This window comes from Stenella coeruleoalba (assembly GCF_951394435.1).
Source record: "Stenella coeruleoalba genome assembly, chromosome: 1".
NCBI classification, from domain to species: Eukaryota; Metazoa; Chordata; class Mammalia; order Artiodactyla; family Delphinidae; genus Stenella; species Stenella coeruleoalba.
The window spans coordinates 137,071,450-137,095,749 of NC_137169.1; the positions used below are offsets into that span (position 1 = coordinate 137,071,450).

At 37.8% G+C, this 24,300-nt stretch overlaps 1 long non-coding RNA gene across 1 annotated transcript in view; it reads right to left on the reverse strand.

Annotated features, from left to right (window-relative positions):
• Positions 1-612: 612 nt before the first annotated feature.
• Positions 613-24,300, reverse strand: part of LOC307183096 — a 36,908-nt gene continuing 13,220 nt past the window's right edge. Inside the window, exons 2-3 of the long non-coding RNA XR_013827357.1 lie at positions 23,764-23,919; positions 613-759 (exon numbers count right to left, since the gene is read on the reverse strand). This is a non-coding gene — a long non-coding RNA (uncharacterized lncRNA). The remainder of the gene's footprint in view (positions 760-23,763; positions 23,920-24,300) is intronic.

The following is a 24,300-nucleotide window of genomic DNA, read 5'->3' on the forward strand; positions in this document are numbered from 1 at the left end:
AATAAATTTATTTATTTAAAAAAAAGACACTGTTCACAAATTTAAAAGGCAAACCATAGAATGGGAGTGAATATTTGCAAATCATATATCTGACTAGGGGTTAATTTCTATAATATATAAATAACTCCTACAGTGTAACAAAAACAACAACAGCAGCAGCAACAAAACTCAATTTAAAAATGAGCAGAGCTATATCTCCGGAATTATTATAATAGAAATAAATGTTACTGACATAAATATTAGTGTGAAAATGATGGGGAAAGAGTCATAAACTTAGTTTTGGTCTATTCTTGTCTGTTGGCTGTAAACTCTACTAAAAGGGAGCAGTGTAACCACAATAATACCACTTCACACCCATAAGGATGGCTATTATCAGAAACAAAAACAACTTCAATCAGAACATAACAAATGTTAGCAAATATGGTGGTTAATTTTATGTGTCAATTTGGCTAGGCCATGGTACCCAGATATTTGGTAAGACATTATTCTAGACGTTTCACTGAAGGTATGTTTTTAGATGAGATTAACATTTAAATCAGTAGACTTAAAGCAGATTACCCTCCCTAATGTGGGTGGACATCATCTAATCAGTTGAAGACCTTGATGGAAAAAAGACTGACCTCCCTCAAGGAAGAGTGAATTCCTCCAGAGTTGCCTTTGGACTCAAACTGCAGCACCAACTCTTCCCTGGGTCTCCAGTCTGCTGGCCTATCTTGTAGATTTTGGACTTGCGACCTCCACAATTACATGGGACATTTCCTTAAAATAAACAAAAAATAAAGAAAAAAATATACATTTAGATATATGTGTACACATTCTATCAGTTCTGTTTCTCAGGAGAACCCTACCTAAAAGCCTAATAAGGTAAAGAAATTAAAACCCTTGTGCATTGCTGGGGGGAATGTAAAATGGTGCAGCCACTGTGGAAAACAGTACAGCAATTCCTCAAAAAGTTTAACACAGAATTGTCACATGATTCAGCAATTCCACTTCTGGGTGTATACACAAAAGAAGTAAAGGCAGTAACTCAAACAGGTATTTGCTCCCCCGTGTTCAGAGCAGTATTATTCACATAACCAAAAGGTGAAAGCAAATGTCCTTCAGTGAATAAAATGGATAAACAAAATGTGGTATATGCATGTACAGTGGAATATTACCCAGCCTTAAAAAGGAAGGGAGAAGATGGCATACTAGGAGGATGTGGAATTTGCATCTCCTCACAACTACGGCACCTACCAGGCACCAGTGGGGGACCATGGACACCTAAGGGGATGGGAGGAACCCCCAGTGACTGGGTAGGACATGGGACGTGGGACGTGGAGGAAGTGAAGGGAGTGAAGGAGAAGTGGAGGCAGGATGGGACTGGCTCCCCTGGGGGGTTGCTGGAGGAGGGGAAGGGATTCCACGCCTGAAGAGGGAAACAGGAACAAGTGGGAGGGCAGAGGATCAAAAGAGAGTGTGGCCAGGCTTCCCCTGCCCACTTGGGCCTCCAGGAAGCTGTTGAGATCCCAGGCCTGATCCTCTGCCTACCTAGGCCCCCTCTGGCCTCATGGGTCCTGAGGGAGTGGGAGGGAGGGAAGGGGGAGCAAAAGTCTCCCCTTAAAGGCCGGACCGCCAGGACTGGCACCCCTGAGTGGTGGCTGGGGGAGGGGAGGAGTTCCTACACCCAGCAGGACCCACCCACTGTTAGGGGTCCAGCGGCGACAGGGGAGACCCTGGGGGAGACAGTTGGGGAGGGGTGTGAAGGAACAGAAGGGAATGCAGCCAGTGCTTTCCCTGTCCATTTAGGCCTAATCTTCTGCTCTCAGTGCCTCCCTCCTGCCATGCAGAGCCCAAGCCCCAGCCCTACACCCCCACCCAGGGCTCTACCTCTACACTTGGAGACCCCCTCTGAGACCCCCTCCAACCACGCTGGGCCTAACCTCCAGCCACACACCCTCACCCAGGGCCCTACCTCCAAACTCCGGAACTCCACACTCCAGACGCCCTCCTTTCCACTTGCTGCCTCTCCCCTTCCCCACAGGTCCTAAGCAGAGGCCCACCTAGGCCCCACCCCCAAGGCCTTTTCTGTCTGTGTGTGTCCTGAGCCTAGGCAACACCCCACACTCAAACGTCACTCCCCAACCCGCCTAGGTCCCACCACACCCTAAACGCCACCCCTAAGTTCCATCCCCTTGCCTAAACTCTGCCCCTAGAGCAAAGGTTTTTTTTTTTTTTTCCTTTTATTTCTTCCTCTTTTAGATTGGGGTTCTGTCTTACCTTGTTGATTCATTGTTGTTGATTCTTTTATATTTTTATTTTTCCTAATAAATCTCTGATTTTTCTAATATTATTTTACTCTTTATAATTTCTTAGTAATCTCTCCTTTTAGCTTGTCCCCTAGCCACCCCCCTTTTTTCCTTTTGTGGTTTTATTTTACCCTGTTGCAGTTGTTTCAATTATAGGTTTATTTTTCCTAATATATTTTTTACCTTTCTAATTTTATTTGTTTTTTTATTCTTTGATATTGTACTGCTCCTTTTTTTTCTTTCTTTATTCATTTTTTTACTGTGTAGCAAAGCTTGTGGGATCTTGGTTCCCATGCAGGAGGTTGGGCTCGACTCCTGTGTTGGGAGCTCTGAGTCCAAACCTTTGGACTAACAGAGAACCTCAGACCCCAGGGAATATCAATCAGAGTGAGACCTCCCGGAGGTTCTCATCTCAGCACCAAGATGCAGCTCTATACAACTGCCTGCAAACTCCACTGATGGACGTCTCAGGCCAAACAACCAGTAAGACAGGAATAGAGCACCACCCATCAAAAAAAAAAAAAAAAAAAAAGGAAATGAAAATATGTTACAGATGAAGGAGCAAGGTAAAAACCTACAAGACCAAATAAATGAAGAAGAAAAAGGCAACCTATGTGAAAAAGAATTCAGAGTAATGATAGTAAAGATGATCCCAAATCTCGAAAACAGAATGGAGAAAATACAAGAAACATTTAACAAGGATCTAGAAGAACTAAAGAGCAAACAACAGTGATGACCAACACAATTACTGAAACTAAAAATACTCTACAAGGAATCAATAACAGAATAATTGAGGCAGAAGAACGGATAAGAGAGCTGGAAGATAAAATGGTGGAAATAACTGCCAGGGAGCAGAAAAAAGAAAACAGAATGAAAAGATTTGAGGACAGTCTCAGAGACCTCTGGGACATTAAACACACTAACATTCTAATTACAAGGGTCCCAGAAGAAGAGAAAAAGAAGTGTCTGAGAAAATATTTGAAGAGATTATAGATGAAAACTTCCCTAACATAGGAAAGGAAATAGTCAATCAAGTCCAGGAAGCACAGAGAATATCACACAGAATAAACCTAAGAGAAACACACGAAGACATGTATTAATCAAACAATCAAAAATTAAATACAAAGAAAAAATATTAAAAGCAGCAAGGGAAAAGCAACAAATAACATACAAGGGAATCCCCATAAGGTTAACAGCATATTTTTCAGCAGAAACTCTACAAGCCAGAACGGAGGGGCAGGACATAATTAAAGTGATGAAAGGGAAAAAAAATACAATAAAGCCTACTCTACCCAGCAAGGATCTTATTCAGATTCGGTGGAGAAACTGAAAACTTTATGGATAAGCAAAAGTTAAGAGAATTCAGCACCACAAAACCAGCTCTACAACAAATGGTAAAGGAACTTTTCTAGGCAGGAAGCACAAGAGAAGGAAAAGACCTACAAAAACAAACCCAAAACAATTAAGAAAATTGTAACAGGAACATAGATATTGATAATTACCTTAATGTAAATGTATTAAACACTTCAAACAAAAGACATAAACTGGCTGAAGGGATACATAAACAAGACCCATATATATGCTGTCTACAAGAGACACACTTCAGATCTAGAGACACATACAGACTGAAAGTGAAGGGGTGGAAAAAGATATTCCATGCAAATGGAAATCAAAAGAAACCTGGAGTAGCAATTCTCCTATCAGACAAAATAGACTTTAAAATAAAGACTATTACAAGAGACAAAGAAGGACACTATATAATGATCAAGGGATCAATCCAGGAAGAAGATATAACAACTGTAAATATTTATGCACCCAACATAGGAGCACCTCAATACATAAGGCAAATGCTAACAGCCATAAAAGGGGAAATCAACAGTAACACAATAATAGTAGGGGACTTGAACACCCCACTTTCACCAATGGACAGATCATCCAAAATGAGAATAAGTAAGGAAACACAAGCTTTAAATGACACATTAAAAAGATGGACTTAGTTCATATTTATAGGACATTCCATCCAAAAACAACAGAAAACACTTTCTTCTCAAGTACTCATGGAACATTCTCCAGGATAGATCATATCTTGGGTCACAAATCAAGCCTTGGTAAATTTAAGAAAACTGAAATCATAATAAGTATCTTTTCCAACCACAACGTTATGAGACTAGATATCAATTACAGGAAAAAAACTGTAAAAAATAAAAACACCTGGAGACTAAACAGTACACTACTAAATAACCAAGAGATCACTGAAGAAATCAAAGAGGAAATCAAAAAATACCTAGAAACAAATGACAATGAAAACATCATGACCCAAAATCTATGGGATGCAGCAAAAACAGGTTAAGAGGGAAGTTTACATCAATACAATCCAACCTCAAGAAACAAGAAAAATCTCAAATAAACAACCCACCCTTACACCTAAAGCATTTAGAAAAAGAAGAACAAAAAAAACCCAAAGTTAGCAGAAGGAAAGAAATCATAAAGATCAGATCAGAAATAAATGAAAAAGAAATGAAGGAAACAATAGCAAAGACCAATAAAACTAAAAGCAGGTTCTTTGAGAAGATAAACAAAATTGATATACCATTAGCCAGACTCATCGAGAAAAAAAGGGAGAAAACACAAATCAACAGAATTAGAAATGAAAAAGAAGTAACAACTGCCACTGAAGAAATACAAAGGATCATGAGAGATTTCTACAAGCAACTATATGCCAATAAAATGGACAACCTGCAAGAAATGGACAAATTCTTAGAAAAGCACAATCTTCTGAGACTGAACCAGGAAGAAATAGAAAATATAAACAGACCAATCTGCAGCACTGATATTGAAACTGTGATTAAAAATTTTCCAACAAACAAAAGCCCTGGACGAGTTGGCTTCACAGGCGAATTCTATCAAACATTTAGAGAAGAGCTAACACCTATGCTTCTCAAACTCTTCCAAAATATAGCAGACGGAGGAACACTCCCAAACTCATTCTACAAGGCCACCATCACCCTGATACCAAAATCAGAAAAAGACGTTACAAAAAAAGAAAACTACGGGCCAATATCACTGATGAACATTGACGTAAAAATCCTTAACAAAATACTAGCAAACAGAATCCAACAGAACACTGAAAGGATCATATACCATGATCAAGTGGGGTGTATCTCAGGAATGCAAGGATTCTTCAGTATACGCAAATCAATCAATGTGATACACCATATTAACAAACTGAAGGATAAAAACCATATGATAATCTCAATAGATGCAGAGAAAGCTTCTGACAAAACTCAACACCCATTTATGGTAAAAAGTCTCCAGAAAGTAGGCATAGAGGGAACCTACCTCAACATAATAAAGGCCATATATGACAAACCTACAGCCAACATCAGTGTCTATGGTGAAAAATTTAAACCATTTCCTCTAAGATCAGGAACAAGACAAGCTTGCCCACTCTCACCAATATTATTCAACATAGTTTTGGAAGTTTTAGCCACAGCAATCAGAGAAGAAAAAGAAATAAAGGAATCCAAATTGGAAAAGAAGTAAAGCTGTCACTGTTTGCAGATAACATGATACTATACATAGAGAATCCTAAAGATGCTACCAGAAAACTACTACAGCTAATCAATGAATTTGGTAAAGTAGCAGGATACAAAATTAATGCACAGAAATCTCTTGCATTCCTATACATTAATGATGAAAAATCCAAAAGAGGAATTAAGGAAACACTCCCATTTACCATTGTAACAAAAAGAATAAAATACCTAGGAATAAACCTACCTAAGGATACAAAAGACCTGTATGCAGAAAGCTATAAGACACCGATGAAAGATATTAAAGATGATACAAACAGATGGAGAGATATACCATGTTTTTGGATTGGTAGAATCAATATTGTGAACATGAGTATACTACCCAAAGTAATCTACAGATTCATTGGAATCTCTATCAAACTACCAATGGCATTTTTCATAGAACTGTAACAAAAAATTTCACAATTTGTATGGAAACACAGAAGTCACTGAATAGTCAAAGCAATTTTGAGAAAAAAAACGGAACTGGAGGAATCAGCCTCCTGGACTTCAGACTATACTACAAAACTACAATAATCAAGACAGTATGGTACTGGGACAAAAATAGAAATATAGATCAATGGAACAGGATAGAAAGCCCAGAGATAAACTCACACACATAAGGTCAATTTATCTTTGATAAAGGAGCCAAGAACATATAGTGGAGAAAAGAGAGCCTCTTCAATAAGTGGTGCTGGGAAAACTGGACAGCTACATGTAAAAGAATGAAATTAGCACCCTTCCTAACCCCATACACAAAAATAAACTCAAAATGGATTAAAGATCTAAATGTAAGGCCAGACACTATAAAACTCTTAGAGGAAAACATAGGAAGAACACCCTATGACATAAAATGCCGCAAGATCTTTTTTGACCCACCTCCTAGAGAAATGGAAAAACAAAAATAAACAAATGGGACCTAATGAAACTTAAAAGCTTTTGCACAGCAAAGGAGACCATAAACAAGACAAAAAGACAACCCTCAGAATGGGGGAAAATACTTGCAAATGAAGCAACTGACAAAGGACTAATCTCTAAAATTTATAAGCAGCTCATGAAGCTCAATATCAAAAAAACAAACAACTCAATCCAAAAAATGGGCAGAAGACCTAAACAGACATTTCTCCAAAGAAGATATACAGATTGCCAACAAACACATGAAAGAATGCTCAACATCACTAATCATTAGAGAAATGCAAATCGAAACTACAGTGAGGTATCACCTCACACAAGTCAGAATGGCCATCATCAAAAAATCTACAAACAATAAATGCTGGAGAGGGTGTAGAGAAAAGGGAACCCTCTTGCACTGTTGGTGGGAATGTAAATTAATACAACCACTATGGAGAACAGTATGAAGTTTCCTTAAAAAGCTAAAAATAGAACTACCATATGACCCTGCAATCCCACTACTGGGTATATACCCTGATAAAACCATAATTCAAAAAGAGTCATGCACCACAATGTTCGTTGCAGCTCTATTTACAATAGCCAGGACATGGAAGCAACCTAAGTGTCCATTGACAGATGAATGGATAAAGAAGATGTGGCACATATATACAATGGAATATTACTCAGCCATAAAAAGAAACGAAATTGAGTTATTTGTAGTGAGGTGGATGGACCTAGAGTCTGTCATACTAAGTGAAGTAAGTCAGAAAGAGAAAAACAAATATGGTATTCTAACACATATATGGAATCTAGAAACAAAAACATGGTTATGATGAACCAAGGGCAGGACAGGAATAAAGACACAAACGTAGAGAATGGACTTGAGGACATGGGGAGGGGCAAGGGTAAGCTGGGATGAAGTGAGAGAGTAGTATTGAAATATATAAACTACCTAATGTAAAACACATAGCTAGTGGGAAGCAGCTGCATGGCACAGGGAAATTAGCTCGATGCTTTGTGACCACCTAGATGGGTGGGATAGGGAGGGTGGGAGGGAGATGCAGAGGGAGGGCATATAGGGATATACATATGCATATAGCTGATTCACTTTGTTATACGGCAGTAACTAACACAACCCTGTAAAGCAATTATACTCCAATAAAGATGTTAAAAAAAAAAAAGGAAGGGTATTCTGACACATGCTACACATGGATGAACCTTGAGACATTATTCTAAGTGAAATGAGCTAGACATAAAAGTACAAATGCCATATGATTCCACTTATGTAAAGTACCCAGAGCAGTCAAATTTATAGAGATTAAAAAGTAGAATGATAAATGCCAGGGCCATGGGGTGGAAGTGGGTGAGAGGAATGGGGAGTTATTATTGAATAGGTACATAATTTCAGTCTTGCAAGATAAAAATAATTCTGGGGGTTGGTTGCACAACATTGTGAAATATGTAACACTTAAAAATGGTTAAAATGTTAGCTTTTATCTTATGTATATTTTACCACAATGAAAAAGGCAATAATTTTTTAACTTAATGTGTTTAGAATTCAAATGGAATTAATTATAAAGAGCTCTGTGTTCAGAGCAGAAAATAACATATAGCTAATAACAGATAGGTAATGTGGAATAGCAGTCAGCTCTTTTTTATAGAAGGTACAATGATGTCATATCTCAAGGCAATGAGAGAAGAGGACCCGAGAAATAGAGGGGAAAGATGGGTTTTGCACCATCTTTGGAGACAGAGAATCTCTCAGAGAACTTCAAGTATGTCAATAATCTGGAGCCCAAGGGTGGAGAATATTGAAAAAAATGAGTTGAAAAGAATGGAAGGCTATTATTTTCAAACCTGAATGATCATCTGACTTGGGTTACAAATTGTTTTAAAAATAGTTTCACAGCCCTCTTTTGCCTTAGACTTCTATGTAAAAATAAAACCCTGCACAGGTGATTCTGTAATTTAGATCAGTTTGAGAATTGTTGGCTAGATCATATAATGTCTAGGAGTCCAGACCTTACCCTGAAAATAAGAAGTCTTTCATGTGTGTTAATATTTCATAACCAGAGTTACTTTTAGAAAGTCCAACTTAGCATCGCAGTTTACAGAACAGATTTGGGGATGAAGAAGTGGAGAAGAAGGGAGTACTTAGGAAGCTATCAAAGAGTCAAGCAGAACATTATAATGACTGGGATATGTTGGGTAGGACCAAAGAGGAGAAGAAATCAATCATGATCATTAGCTTCATAGAGCGGTGATACATTGTATAATAATGCATCTAACTAACATGGAGAAATTTCACTTTTAAAAAAAATTTAACAATCACTTATGTAATGACTATCATGAACTACATGAAACAGGAGTACAAAAACAACAAATTCTGCTTTAGAATATTCACACAGGGAATTCTAAGAAGAGAGGGAGTATTAAATACTAGCAAGGAACCAAAGCATGTTGAGTAATGACTAGTTGCCAGGCATAGGGGTCAGCTATACTGTAGTAGGCACAATAGACTAAAATTTTGCATATCCTTTGTCACAAAACAATGAAAAACAGGAGTACCTGTGGATAGGGATTTTGGAATCACTCACCTATGAATTATTTATACTCAGAAGAGGAGTTCAAAGAAAGTTAAGGAAAATGGTCATAAGGGAGGAGAACCAAGAAAGTCAGAGTTTTGTTATTTTTTTTAGGTAGGACAAGGCCAGCAGGTCAGGAGAGAACTGCCATTGAAAAGATAGTTTGTTATAATCACAGGTTCCAAGAGGAGGAACATGTCACACTGTGGTGGAAGGACACATGAGGAAGTACTGGGGGGGAGGGGGTCCATCAGGAGGCAGAGGGAGAGGGGAAAATGTGAGGAAGAATTTTCACTGTGGTTTCAGTGGGAAGGAACAGATGAAGCAGGGTAAGTGGGTTTAGGATTGGCTAGTTTGAATAATGTCAACAGGTTCTAGGGCATAGGGGCTGTCCCTAGTTGTCTGGTCCCTGGCCCTGGGGTAATTAGGGCAGATGGACAGTGGCCAGGAGTATGAGAGAAAGACAGAGGATGTGGGCTCTGGATTGCTTGGTTTTGCATTTGAATGGGATGATTCTCTAGGAACTGGTTACCCTGGGAGGGACAGTCTCTCCTGGGTCAACAAGGCCCAGAGGTCAAAGCGTCAGAGTATACAAAGCAGAAGACATGGTTAATACAGTCATATATCAAGGAAACCATTTAAACCAGGGGTGTCAGTAAGAAGAGAGGGTCAGTAGTGCCAGATTCTAGCATTCTAGAAAGAGATGATATCTTAGGAGACTACAGATGACATTAGTAAGCACGTTCGGCCAAGTGGTGGGGCCAGACTCAAGTGGCTGTGATTTAGATGGGACTTGAAGGTTAGAAAGGAGTGAAAGCAAATATGAACTGTCCTACACATAAAGTTGGTTTTGAAGACAAAGAGAGCACTAGGGTAACATCTAGAGGGGAAGGTTACTTTTTTTTTTTTCAGAGGAAGACGTGGACCTCTTTTATAGACTGAGATGAAAAAAATCACTGTAAAGGGAGATCTGGGAGATGGAAAAAGTACAGGTAACTGACAGAGCAAAGTTCCGAGGGAATAGGATCTGAAGTATGGGTGCAAACATTAGCCTTGAATAGGCAAATCAACTGTTTTCATGACTGCAGATGTAGTTGTGTAGATGTGGATGTGAATGCAGATGAGATCATTAATTTCTGATGGCCTCTATCATCTTCACGCAGTGGGTAAAAGGCATAAAATGACAATGTAAAAGTTGAGGGGAATATGAGTTTCCTCAAGTGGCAGGAAAAAACAATTTGGCAATGGTCCCAATCAAGTAGAAAAATATGAATTTGTGGTCCCACCAGTCTGCATCACTGTTCCTTTTATTTGGTAATCCACAGAAGTTCATGCAAAAGATTCTGAGGAGGAATAATTGGGCCACCTCTACAGTGTGATTTTCAGGATGACTGAGTGGAAGGTCATGGGTGTGGAGTTAAGCACAGTGATGTTAAAGTAGTTGATACAATAGGAAAGGAAATGAAGCAAGGACAGAAGTAATAGTAAATCTAAGTATAAAAAGGAAAAAAGAAGTCAAGACACAGTGTACTTCCAACAGTGAGATATAGGGAGATAAAGGAATTATAAAAGCCAGAACAGGTGTTCAAAAAAAAAATTGGAGTTCAGGATCTAAAAGGTGAGTCAGGATTACCCAGAAGTTAATGAACTCCAAGTCACGTAAAGATAACTCTATCCTTCCAGTTGTTCAAGGCAAGCTTGGAGTCCTCCTTGACTCCTCTGTTTCCATTATAGCCCCAAGAAAATTGTCAGGAATCCTGTTCCCTCTTCCTTCAAAATACACCTAGACTCCAACCACTTCTCACCACCACCATCTCTGCCCTGGAAAAATTGGTCTTTCTCTTTCCACCTAGCCTCCCAAGAGTCTATCCTCAGCCTATAACTCAGAGTAATCCTTTTAAAATTGTAAATTCACATCACTCCTCTGTTCAAAGCCCTGCATGTATCTCTATTTCACTTTGGGTGAAAGGCTTACAATAGCCCTCTGACCTCACCTTCTATTACGCTTCTCCTTTACTTAATTTTCTTCAGGTTTGTTACTCCACCCCCACCTCAGTGGGCACACTTTCTACCTTCAAACTGACGATTTTCTTTCCTGCGATAAACTTACCACACTCTATCTGGCAAACTCCTTCAGTTCTTTCAAGTCTTTGTCCAAATCAGGCTTTGTGGCCATGCTTATTCTTCAAACTATCTCATCCACCAATTGTCTTCATGGCATTTTTTATCCCTAACATATATAATTAACTAATTATTAAGGTACCACTTACCATCTGCTGCCTCTCAGTAGTGTGTAGAGTCTAGGAAACAGGACTCTTTGTTTTGTTCACAAATCTATCCCAAGTGTCTATACTAGTAGAGGGCACATGCTTGTGGTAAATAAAAATTTGTTCAGTTAATGATTTGGAGAAGTCAAAATTAAGAAACAGTGGCAACAGGCACCTGGCTGTTTTCCAATGGAAAATGAATAGTTCATGAGAGATTTGAGTATATATGAAACCTGAGCCATGTGCCAGAAGCCTTCATTCTAGATGCAGGATTGATTGGCGCTCAAGAGATGCCAACACTGAGAGAATAATAGAGGACTGCATAAAGATCAAATCAAATAACAGTCAAGACAAATCAGGATGAGGAAAGATATCCTCTGTCCTGTTACCTTATGCCTCATTCAGACGCTGTTCACAACAGTACTGAATTGCCAGTCCTATGCTAGGATAAGATATGTTGCCTTATTTAGATCTCTTCATAGGATATTTGGGATAACCTTTATTGCCTAGAAGAGAAACTAACACAAAGAAAGTTTTAGAAGAAAGGAAACAAAAGTCAGTCAGGAAATCTTGGATGTAAAGTAATTACTAGATTAATCGAGCTATCTGTTGTTCTTCCACATGTGACTGGCTATACCGTCTGCATGAGAACAATGATGATTCCAGCTGGAGTGAAAATTCAGAACAATTCAGACGAGAAACAAGAAAGAAATGGATTACACATTACAAAATGATTGCTTTCACATTATCCAGGGCAACATTATTCCATTGCAAGTCTGTGTTATTCAGTGCTTTTGTGTTCTTTAATAATAAAACCTGCAAGTTTGTAAAGTTAAGTAAAGAATATATCACTGTCATTACAGGCAGTGGGGTATTACAAGTTACAAGAAATGCCTGGAAGCACCCCACTTGGGCCTCTTCAGAGACAGCTTATTTTCCATCTTAAGGGCTATAAAATAGATAATGAACATAACAAATGTTTCAGTTTGTTCCCTAGACATAGTTTAAAGCAAAGGTAATCCATAACTGTAAGATAAAACATGGCAAACTCTTTCTTAAGGTATTTATATCTAGCAATATCTTCTAAGTTTCATTCATTAGGCAAATGGAAAAGCCAGTCTACTTTTTCTCTTGCAAATAAATGTTATTCAATCATATAACAGTAGAAATCTACATCACCATGTGCTCTTATATCCTGTTTTATGGAAGGCAGGCACAAAATATCTCACTGACTCAGGCTAGCAGACCACTAACAAAAATCATAAGAATCTACCCTGTCCTCAGACAAGCAAAAACTAACAGAGTTCACCAATACCAAACCTACGCTAAAAGAAATGTTAAAGGGTCTTCTCTAACAGTAAAAGAAAAGGGCAATAAGAAGTAAGAATCTACAGGAAAGGCAAAATCCCACTAGTAAAGGCAAATATATGGTAAAGGCTAGAGATCAACCATTTAAAAAAGCTAGTATGAAGATTAAAAGACAAAAAAGAACTGTAAGACCAACAATAACTACAATAAATAGTTAAGGGATAACATGAAGATATAAAATATGACATCAAAAGCACAAAACATGGGGCAGGGGGGTAGAAAATATAGATCTTTTAGAATATGTTTGAACTTAAATGACTACCAGTTTAAAATAAGTAGATATAGTTATAGGTCAACATATATGAACCCCAGGGTAACCACAAATCAAAAACCTACAACAGATAGACAAAACAAGAGAAAAAGGAACATAAGCACACCATGAAAGAAAATCATCAAACCAAAAGTTAAGAAATGGAAAGAAGAAGAAAATAACAGAGAAGAACTACAGAAACAACCAGAAAACAAGTAACAAAATGGCAATAAGTATATACCTATAATAATCACTTTAAATGTCAATGCACTAAATTTTAATCAAAAGACACAGGGTGGCTGATTGTATTAAAAACAAGACCCATCTATATGCTACTTACAAGAGACTCACTTCAGAACAAAAGACACACACAGATTGAAAGTGAGAGGATGGGAAAAGATATTTCATGAAAATGGAAACAAAAAAACTAAGGTAGCAATATTCATATCAGAAAAAACAGACTTTAAAACAATGTCTATAATGAAAGACAAAGAAGGGCATTATATAATGATAATAGCAGCAATACAAGAAGAGGATATAATACTCAATAATATATATGCACCTAATATAGGCGCACCTAAATATATAAAGCAAATATTAACAGACATAAAGAGAGAAATTGACAATAATACAATAATAGTAGGGGACACTAATGCCCCACTTACATCAGTGGACAGATAACCCAGACAGAAAATCAATAAGGAAACAGTAGTCTTAGATGACATGTTAGACCAGTTGGGCTTAATAGATACCTACAGGACATTCAATCAAAACACAGCAGAATACATATTCTTTTCAAGTGCACATGGAACTTTTTCCAGGATAGATCACATGCTAGGCCACAAAACAAACCTAAACAAATTTAAGAAGAGGGAAATTACATCAGGCTTTTTTTCCAACCACAAAGGTATGAAACTAGAAAAGAAAATGGTAGAAAACACAAAGAAAATGGGAAAACACAAACACGTGGAAACTAAACAACATGCTACAAAAAATCAATGGGTCAATGAAGAAATCAAAGAGGAAATCAGAAAATACATCAAGACCAATAAAAATAAAAACACAACTTTCCAAAATCTATGAAATACAGCAGCAGTTCTAAGAGGGAAGGTTATACTGGTACAAGCCTATCTCAAAAAATAAGAAAAATCTCATATAAACAACCTAACCTATCATCTAAAGGAATTAGAAAAAGAAGAACAAACAAAACCCAAAGTGAGCAAAAGGGAGAAAATAATAAAGATCAGAGAGAGAATAAATAAAATAGAGATCCAAAAGCAATAGAAAAGGTCAATGTAACCAACAGCTGTTTTTTAAAAAAGATAAACAATATTGATAAGCTGTTAGCCAGGCTTATGAAGAAAAAAAGAGATACACAAAATAAGAAATGAAAGAGAAGAAATAACAACTGTTGTCACAGAAATACAATAAAATCATAAGAGAATACTACAAACAATTATATGCCAACGAAACGGGCAACCTAGAAGAAAAGGATAATTTCTAGAAACATACAACTTTCCAAGACTGAACCAGGAAGACTCAGACAATCTAAGCAGACTGATCACTAGTAGTGAAATTGAATTTATAATTTAAATGAACTCCCAGAAAATAAATGTTCAGGGCCAAAGGCTTCACAGGGGGATTCCACCAAACAGAAAAAGAAGAGCTAATACCTATCCTTTTCAAACTATCCCAAAAAACTGAAGAGGAGGGAACTAGCCAGGAAGCAGCAAATATGTGAAATACATTATCTTCAGACATGACAGGGAGAAAAGTATGACTTTGCAGCAACTTCTTTATATTGACAACCTACCTCATAATGGAATAATATTAATGTGGTAAGGTAGGGAAGGGAAACTTTACCTCTGCCTGTCTTAGATGTTCAGCTAGGACTCTAACAAAAAGACAGATTAACAACACAACATCAGTTTATTAACTCATGCCGTGCACCTCACACAGGAGAAATTTAAACCAAAAGTAACTCGAAATAGCCGCTTACAACTACAATTTATAGAGCATCATCAACAAAGAACAGTAAATTGGTAGAAAAATGACAAGACAGAGAAAAGTAGTTTTAGGCTTCCAAGAGTGGGAAACCATGGGAAGGTAAATATATGGGAGAGAACTAATGGAGGAAGTTTTGTTTTTACTTTCCTCTGGTGCCACCTCTGAGCTGGTAAGAGTCTGTCTCCAGTAAAAGGAGAATTTATATCCTGCCTTTAAGCAGAAAAGGGGGAGCTTTCCTGAGTCTGCTGATTATTAATTGCTTTCAGCTTATAAGAATTTTTATGTCGAAGAGGCATATTTGGGTGACATATTCTGGTTTCCTTCAGTAACATAAAAAAAGTTAGGGGATAATAAACAAAGTATTGAAAATGATAGGATGACTTGAGGTCTGTAGGAGAAAGAATAGTTCGAGTTGCAAAGGGGTTAAAGGTAATAAAACATGCTTGACGAATAATCCATAAAATGATTAGGCACACAAAGTATGTAATGGATAGTTTTTTCAATTGACATTTATTCAACAAAAACTTATTGGGCATTTTCTATGGGGCAGGCCCAGGTCCAGCTGTTATAGACAGAGCTGGATACGACACAAAGGATAAAGACAACTACCTGTTATGAAAGTAAATCCTAGGGGTTGTCTTCACAAGGAGGAAGACACACACACACACACACACACACACACACACACACACACACACACATATACACACACACACATACACACACACATACGTATATTTGTAGTATATGAGATGATGGATGCTAACTAAACTTTTTGCGGTAATCATTTCACAATATATGTAAGTGAAATCATTATACTATGCACACTAAACTTACACAATGTTGTGTGTCAATGATATCCCAATAAAACTGGGGGGGGGGAAAAGGCGGCCGTCTTACAGTTCATAATGCTAGGCCAATAGGATCATGAAGAAATTGTTCCCCTACATTCATCCTCAGAGTTATAAAAGATAAACTGAGGCATAGTAAGAATTTTAAGAGTTCGAGCCAAAATTGATTCCAATTAGGTGGCAACAGACCAGAAATGGTTAGTAGAGTTCCATGACAGGAGGTAAGGGGCAATACCTTTATAGAGAAGACATGAAAGCAAAGCAAGAAAATTATTCAATTGGCTATAGCTTAAGCAGTTACCTCACTTGGGAAAGCCCAGTTGGCTGTTTATGATTGGTTGTCCCTAGGTTTTGATTTCTGAACTTTGAGGTGTTTATACACTTTGTAAATTGTGGTTTGCTTAATAGGATGTCAAGGCATTAGAACCACGTCAGTCTCACGGCCTCCTTGTTTAATTAATTTAAAAAGAGTAATATCTAGAAGACCAGATAGCCTTCCAATACTCTATCAAGAGCATGCTTACAAATTTGTGATCGTACACAAATCCCTAAATGAACGACACTCATTGTATTGTTTTTCATAGTCAGTTAAAAAATATATAAGAAAAATTAAGAAACGCTTTTGCTTTGGACAAATATTTTATTAATATGTAATATCTCTTACTTTCCTCCCACTAAAACCAAATTCTTAAACTAGGATTTCCTGGCTGACAGCGTCCTTGTCCCCACGGTGAGCCATAGCCATCCCCGCCTCTGCAGGAGCCCCTCCAACAAAAACAGCCGTGTGGCTGACCGGGTCATGGTGCTCTGGCTGGGTATCAGGCCTGTGTCTCTGAGGTGGGACAGCTGAGTTCAGGACACTGGACACCAGAGACCACCCAGCCCCATGTAATATCAATCGGCCAGAGCGCTCCCAGAGATGTCCGTCTCAATACTAAGACCGAGCTCCACTCAACGACCAGCAAACTCCGGTGCTGGATGTCCTATGCCAAACAACTAGCAGGACAGGAACACAACCCCACCCGATAGCAGAGAGGTTGCCTAAAATCATAACTTCACAGACACCCCAAAACACACCACCAGACGTGGTCCTGCCCACAAGAAAGATAAGATCCAGCCTCATCCACCAGAAGAAGCGCACCAGTCCCCTACACCAGGAAGCCTACACAACCCACTGAACCAGCCTTACCCACTGGGGGCAGACACCAAAACAACGGGAACTATGAGCCTGCAGCCTGCGAAAAGGAGACACCAACCACAGTACATTAAGCAAATGACAAGACAGAGAAATATGCAGCAGATGAAGGAACAAAGTAAAAACCCACCAGACCAAACAAAAAGAGGAAATAGGCAGTCTACCTGAAAAAGAATTCAGAATAATGATAGTAAAGATGACCCAAAATCTTGGAAATAGAATGGAGAAAATACAAGAAACATTTAACAAGGACCTCAAAGAACTAAAGAGCAAACAAACAATGATGAACAACACAATAAATGAAATTAAAAATTCTCTAGAAGGAATCAATAGCAGAATAACGGAGGCAGAGGAACAGATAAGTGCCCTGGAAGACAAAATAGTGGAAATAACTACTGCAGAGCAGAATAAAGAAAAAAGAATGAAAAGAACTGAGGACAGTTTCAGAGACTTCTGGGACAACATTAAACACACCAACATTCGAATTATAGGAGTCCCCGAGGAAGAGGAAAAAAAATGGACTGAGAAAATATTTGAAGAGATTATAGTAGAAAACTTCCCTCATATGGGAAAGGAAAGAGTCAATCAAGTCCAGGAAGCACAGAGAGCTCCATACAGGATAAATACAAGGAGAAACACGCCAAGACACATATTAATCAAACTATCAAAAATTAAATACAAAGAAAAAAAATTAAAAGCAGCAAGGAAAAAGCAACAAATAACATACAAGGGAATCCCCATATGGTTAACAGCTGATCTTTCAGCAGAAACTCTGCAAGTCAGAAGGGAGTGGCAGGACATATTTAAAGTGATGAAAGGGAAAAACCAACAACCAAGATTACTCTACCCAGAAAGGATCTCATTCAGATTCAATGGAGAAATTAACACCTTTACATACAAGCAAAAGCTAAGAGAATTCAGCACCACCAAACCAGCTTTACAACAAATGCTTAAGGAACTTCTCTAGGCAGGAAACACAAGAAAAGGAAAAGACCTACAATAACAAACCCAAAAGAATTAAGAGAATGGTAATAGGAACATACATATCAATAACTACCTTAAATGTATATGGATTAAATGCTCCAGCCAAAAGACATAGACTGGCTGACTGGATATAAAAACAAGACCCATATATATGTTGTCTACAAGAGACCCACTTCAGACCTAGGGACACATACAGACTGAAAGTGAGGGGATGGAAAAAGATATTCCATGCAAATGGAAATCAACAAAAGCTGGAGTAGCTATTCTCATAGCAGACAAAATAGATTTTAAAATAAAGACTATTACAAGAGACAAGGACAAAACATAATGATCAAAGGATCAATCCAAGAAGATATAACAACTATAAATATTTATGCACCCAACATAGGAGCACCTCAATACATAAGTCAAATGCTAACAGCCGTAAAAGGGGAAATCAACAGTAAGACAATAATAGTAGGGGACTTTAACACCCCACTTTCACCAATGGACAGATCATCCAAAATGAAAATAAATAAGGAAACACAAGCCTTATACAAAGTAAACTCAAAATGGATTAAGGACCTAAATGTAATGCCAGAGACTATAAAACTCTTAGAAGAAAAAATAGGCAGATTACTCTATGTCATAAATCACAGCAAGATCCTTTTTGATCCACCTCCTCGAGAAACGGAAATAAAAATGAAAATAAACATATGGGACCTAATGAAACTTAAAAGCTTTTGTACAGCAAAGGAAACTATAACCAAGACGAAAAGAAAACCCCCAGAATGGGGAAAAATATTTGAAAACAAATCAACTGACAAAGGATTAATCTCCAAAGTATACAAGCAGCTCATGCAGCTCAATATCAAAAAAAAAAAAAAAAAAAAGAAAAAACCCAATCCAAATATGGGCAGAAGACCTAAAAAGACATTTCTCCAAGGAAGATATACAGATGGCCAACAAACACATGAAAGAATGCTCAACATCACCAATAATTAGAGAAGTGCAAATCAAAACTACAATGAGAAAAAAAAAAAAAACTACAATGAGGTATCACCTTACACTGCTCAGCATGGCCATCATTAAAAAATCTACAAACAATAAATGTTGGAGAAGGTGTGGAGAAAAGGGAACCCTCTTGCACTGTTGGTGGCAATGTAAACTGATACAGCCACTTTGGAGAACAGTATGGAGGTTCCTTAAAAAACTAAAAACAGAGCTACCATATGACCTAGCAATCCCACTACTGGGCATATACCCTGAGAAAAACATAATTCAAAAACAGTCATGTACCACAATGTTCATTGCAGCTCTATTACAATAGCCAGGACATGGAAACAACCTGAGTGTCCATCGACAGATGAATGGATAAAGATGTGGCACATATATAAAATGGAATATTACTCAGCCATAAGAGGAAACAAAATTGAGTTATATGTAGTGTGGTGGATGGACACAGAGTCTGTCATACAGAGTGAAGTAAATCAGAAAGAGAAAAACAAATACCATATGCTAAGACATATATATAGAATCTAAAAAAAGAAAAAAAAAAGGTTCTGAAGAACCTAGGGGCAGGACAGGAATAAAGATGCAGATGTAGAGAATGGACTTGAGGACACGGGGAGGTGAAGGGTAAGCTGGGACGAAGTGAGAGAGTGGCATGGACATATATACATAACCAAATGTAAAATAGATAGCTAGTGGGAAGCAGCTGCATAGCACAGGGAGATCAGCTCAGTGCCTTGTGACCACCGAGAGGGGTGGGATAGAGAGGGTGGGAGGGAGAAGCAAGAGGGAGGGGATATGGGGATATATGTATATGTATAACTGATTCACTTTGTTATAAAGCAGAAACTAACACATCATTGTAAAGCAATTATACTCCAATAAAGATGTTAAAAAAAATTGGTCTCTTGCAGACAATAAAAAGCAGAAGATAAACAAAAAATAAATTAAAAAAAAATAGGATTTCTTCGTTTTGAATATTATCTGTGATACAGTGATTTATAAGAAGTAAATATTTCGTCTTCATGGTTCCTGTCGCATAGCTCGTAAAACCCTTGTAATTTCTTATACAAGAACCACAGGAGTATTTAATTTTTTTCCCAGTTCTTGAAATAGCTCCAGAGCCAAAAAATGTGAAATGGGTATCTTTTGTTATTCATAATAAGCCCCTCTTAATCACACCTCAGGTTATATTAATGAGGAGACTTTTGGAAAGCCCCAAATGTTGGCGGCTAGTTGACAAAGACACCAACCTTGTGATCAGAGTTGGATTTTACAGCTCCACTCCCCAGACCTCCAGGGAAGGGAGAAGGGATGGACATCGATTTTAATCACCCACGGACCATGATTTAATCATCTGTGCCTGTGTAATGAAGCCTCCATAAAAGCCTAAAATAACGGGGTTTGTGGAGCTCCTGGCTTCGTGAACATGTGGAGCTGCTGGGGGAGGGTAGCTAGTATACCTGCAAAGGCATGGAAGCTCTGTGCCTCTCCCCCATAACTTGCTCTATTCACCGAGCTGATCTGGCTGTTTCTGAGTTACATTGTTTTATAATAAGATGGTGATAGAGTAAGCAAACTGTTTTCTTGAGTTCTGTAAGCCGTTCTAGCAAAATAATCAAACCCCAGCAGGGAGGTGTGGGAATCTTCAATTTATAGCTGGTGCTCAGAAGCACCTGGACTTGAGATTGGCATCTGAAGTGTGTATGTGGGGTAGATGGGGGGGTGGGGGGGGACGTGCTGTCTTATGGGAATGAACCTTTAACCTGCGGGATCTGGTGGTATCTCCAGGTATATACTGTCAGAACTGAATCAAATTGTAGGACAGTCAGCTGGTGTCCAGGAAATAAGATACTTGCTTACTGTGGGAAAATCACCCACACATTAGGACAGTCAGCTGGTGTCCAGGAAATAAGATAATTGCTTACTGTGGGAAAATCACCCACACATTAGGACAGTCAGCTGGTGTCCAGGAAATAAGATAATTGCTTACTGTGGGAAAATCACCCACACATTAGGAAATAAGATAATTGCTTACTGTGGGAAAATCACCCACACATTAGGAAATAAGATAAGTGCTTACTGTGGGAAAATCACCCACACCAGAGTACAGAAGTGTTCTGAGTGCCCGTGTTAACTACAAAGGAAAACAATTTTGGCCTCTTTACTATCTCCTCTATTTAGGGAAATAACTCTATAGTCTTCTCCCCCATCAGAGCCAAGAGAATTTAAATGCCCATAGCTAGTTTTGGTACAACCACTATGGAGAGCAGTATGGAGGTGCCTTAAATAACAAAAAATAGAGTTACCATATGATCCCACACTCCTACTCCTGGGTATATATTCAGAGAAAACCATAATTTGAAAAGATATATGCACCCCAAAGTTCACTGCAGCACTATTTACAATAGCCAAGACATGGAAACAACCTAAATGTCCAACGATATATAAATGGATACAGAAGATGTGGTACCTATATACGATGCAGTATTACTCAGCCGTAATAAAAGAATGAAATAATGCCATTTGCAACAACATGGATGGACCTAGAGATTATCATACTAAGTGAAGTCAGACAGAGAAAGACGTATATCACATGATATCACTTCTATGTGGAATTGAAAAAAAATGATACAAATGAACTTATATACAAAACAAAAATAGATCCACAGACATAGAAAACAAACTTATGGTTATCAAAGGGTAAGGGGGGAGGGATAAATTAGGATTTGGGGATTAATATATACACACTACCATATATAAAATAGATAATGAACAAGGACCTACTGTACAGCACAGGGAACTATACTCAATACTTCGTAATAACCTATAAGGAAAAAGAATCTGAAAAAAAATATATATATATAAAACTGAAACACTTTGCTGTACACCTGAAACTAATACAACATTGTAAATTAACTATTCTTCAATAAAAAGATACTTTTTTTTTTTTTGCAGTACGCGGGCCTCTCACTATTGTGGCCTCTCCCGCTGCGGAGCACAGGCTCTGGACGCGCAGGCTCAGCGGCCATGGCTCACGGGCTCAGCCGCTCCACGGCATGTGGGATCTTCCCGGACCGGGGCACGAACCCGTGTCCCCTGCATCGGCAGGTGGACTCTCAACCACTGCGCCACCAGGGAAGCCCGCAAGATACAATTTTTAAATAAATTGAATCTCTACTAAGCATTATGCTTTTCTAGTCTGCAGTAGGGCAGTGGTTTCTAGACAGATGTTTACCAATTGGCTTTCTGGGAGAAGAGAAAACTTCCTTTGAAGGATTTTCAGTTTTCTATGGTATAAATACTTCCAGTATGATTGATTTCAAGCTATCAACTTGATATTCATTAAATGCCAAGTTTAGGAGCAATGTGCAGTCAATTCTGGAGAGCTGGTACAAAGTCTGGCCCTAGCACACCCTTGGAAGAGTGACAGTTCTTAAGGAGAGAGAAGATATTGACAAGCAACAACACTGCCAAAACCCCACAAAAGAGTATGAAATAAATAATAAAGGATTGTGGGAAACAATTTAAGTTTTCACAAGGAAATGCTTAAATACTTTATCTGACCTTGTAACTGTGAAACAGATGAAGAGTATCTTACTATTCTTTGCTTAAATTACTTTTTCTCTCCTAATTTCTAGCATGTTGCTGACTTGCCACAATTTAGGGGTTTTTCTTTTCACTTGGACCATCTTTTCACTTTAAAATTGCTTTTCCTCATGCAGTAGCTTTTCTTAGTTTTATTTCCATTTAGCCATAGAGAGTTATAAATTGGCACTTTACTGTTTGTCAATAAGAGCTCTGTAAACCAGTCCACGCCGAGGAAAGATATGGGATTGAAGCCTAAGATTGATTCTAGTTAGTGTTTAGTTAGAATGATCACAGAAGATATTGACAAAAAACCCATTTCAAAACCTTAAAAAACAAAGTGAAATACTTCCAAATCTTTTCTACCTAAAAGTAGCTGCCCATTTTCAAAAAGCACCAGCAATGTAGCTCTATGATTTTCCTATTTTCTGTGGCAGAAGAATAGCCATAATATTTATCCTGTCTAACATGACCCAGTTTGATCCATCTGCTTCCCTGCCTAAATCTCTTTCAGAAATTCCCTGTAGCATTTACCATCTTGGATTCACATTGAATTATACATATTTTCCCTCTCCATGCCCACTCAGTGTGGTGAGCCTCGAAAAATATTTTTAGCAGTGTATATGTAAGTTTAAGGTGTAGCCAATTTTATTTTAGATCTCCTAATTATTTTTCTTGGCTACACTTAAAGATGGAGGATGATTTGTGTCCTTTTTCATGGCTTCCCTGATTGTCGTTATTTTCAATAAATGTTTATGTGGCTCAACCTCAACAAAGAAGGAAAACAAACAGTATTTTTTCACATTGTGATCTGTTCTGGCTTGAAAAACACGCAATATATTTTAAAATTTAATATATATTTAATAATAATAAATAAATAATATATATTTAATATAATTAATATATATTTAATATTTTAAATTTAAATACCTTATCAGAGATGAGTGCATCTCTGAAACGTGGTGCATGACCAAGTCTTCATATCCTATTTGGTATGCTGATAATTCAGGTTGTCTTCTTTATCATCACTTTAACTTGTCTAGGCCACCCGAAGATCAGTGGGAACTTGAAATTAACTGTAGGTAGCTATTCAAAGAGAATATTGCTGCAGATGTAAAAATGCTCATGTGGTTATGAAAAACAAAAGTCTATTTCACTGTATTATATCCTGCATACATCTCTTAAAATTGCTTTATCAATACCTGACATGTGGCAAAAATAGGTGTAATAAACAAGTGGCATTCTCTTTTTCTCTACTTTCTGTCATTTCATATTAGTTTTAATGAAAATACTTTGATTCAGTATATCCCGTGGAGAACAGGGGAAATATTTCCCTGTAGGTTTTGTTATTCAGTGGTTATTAAAGAGACACTGGATAGATGTGTTTTTTCCCTAAGACATTGATTTCACTATTATTATACTTCAACAAGTGGGATTTATAGAGCAGTCTTTGCATCTATGTAGTTC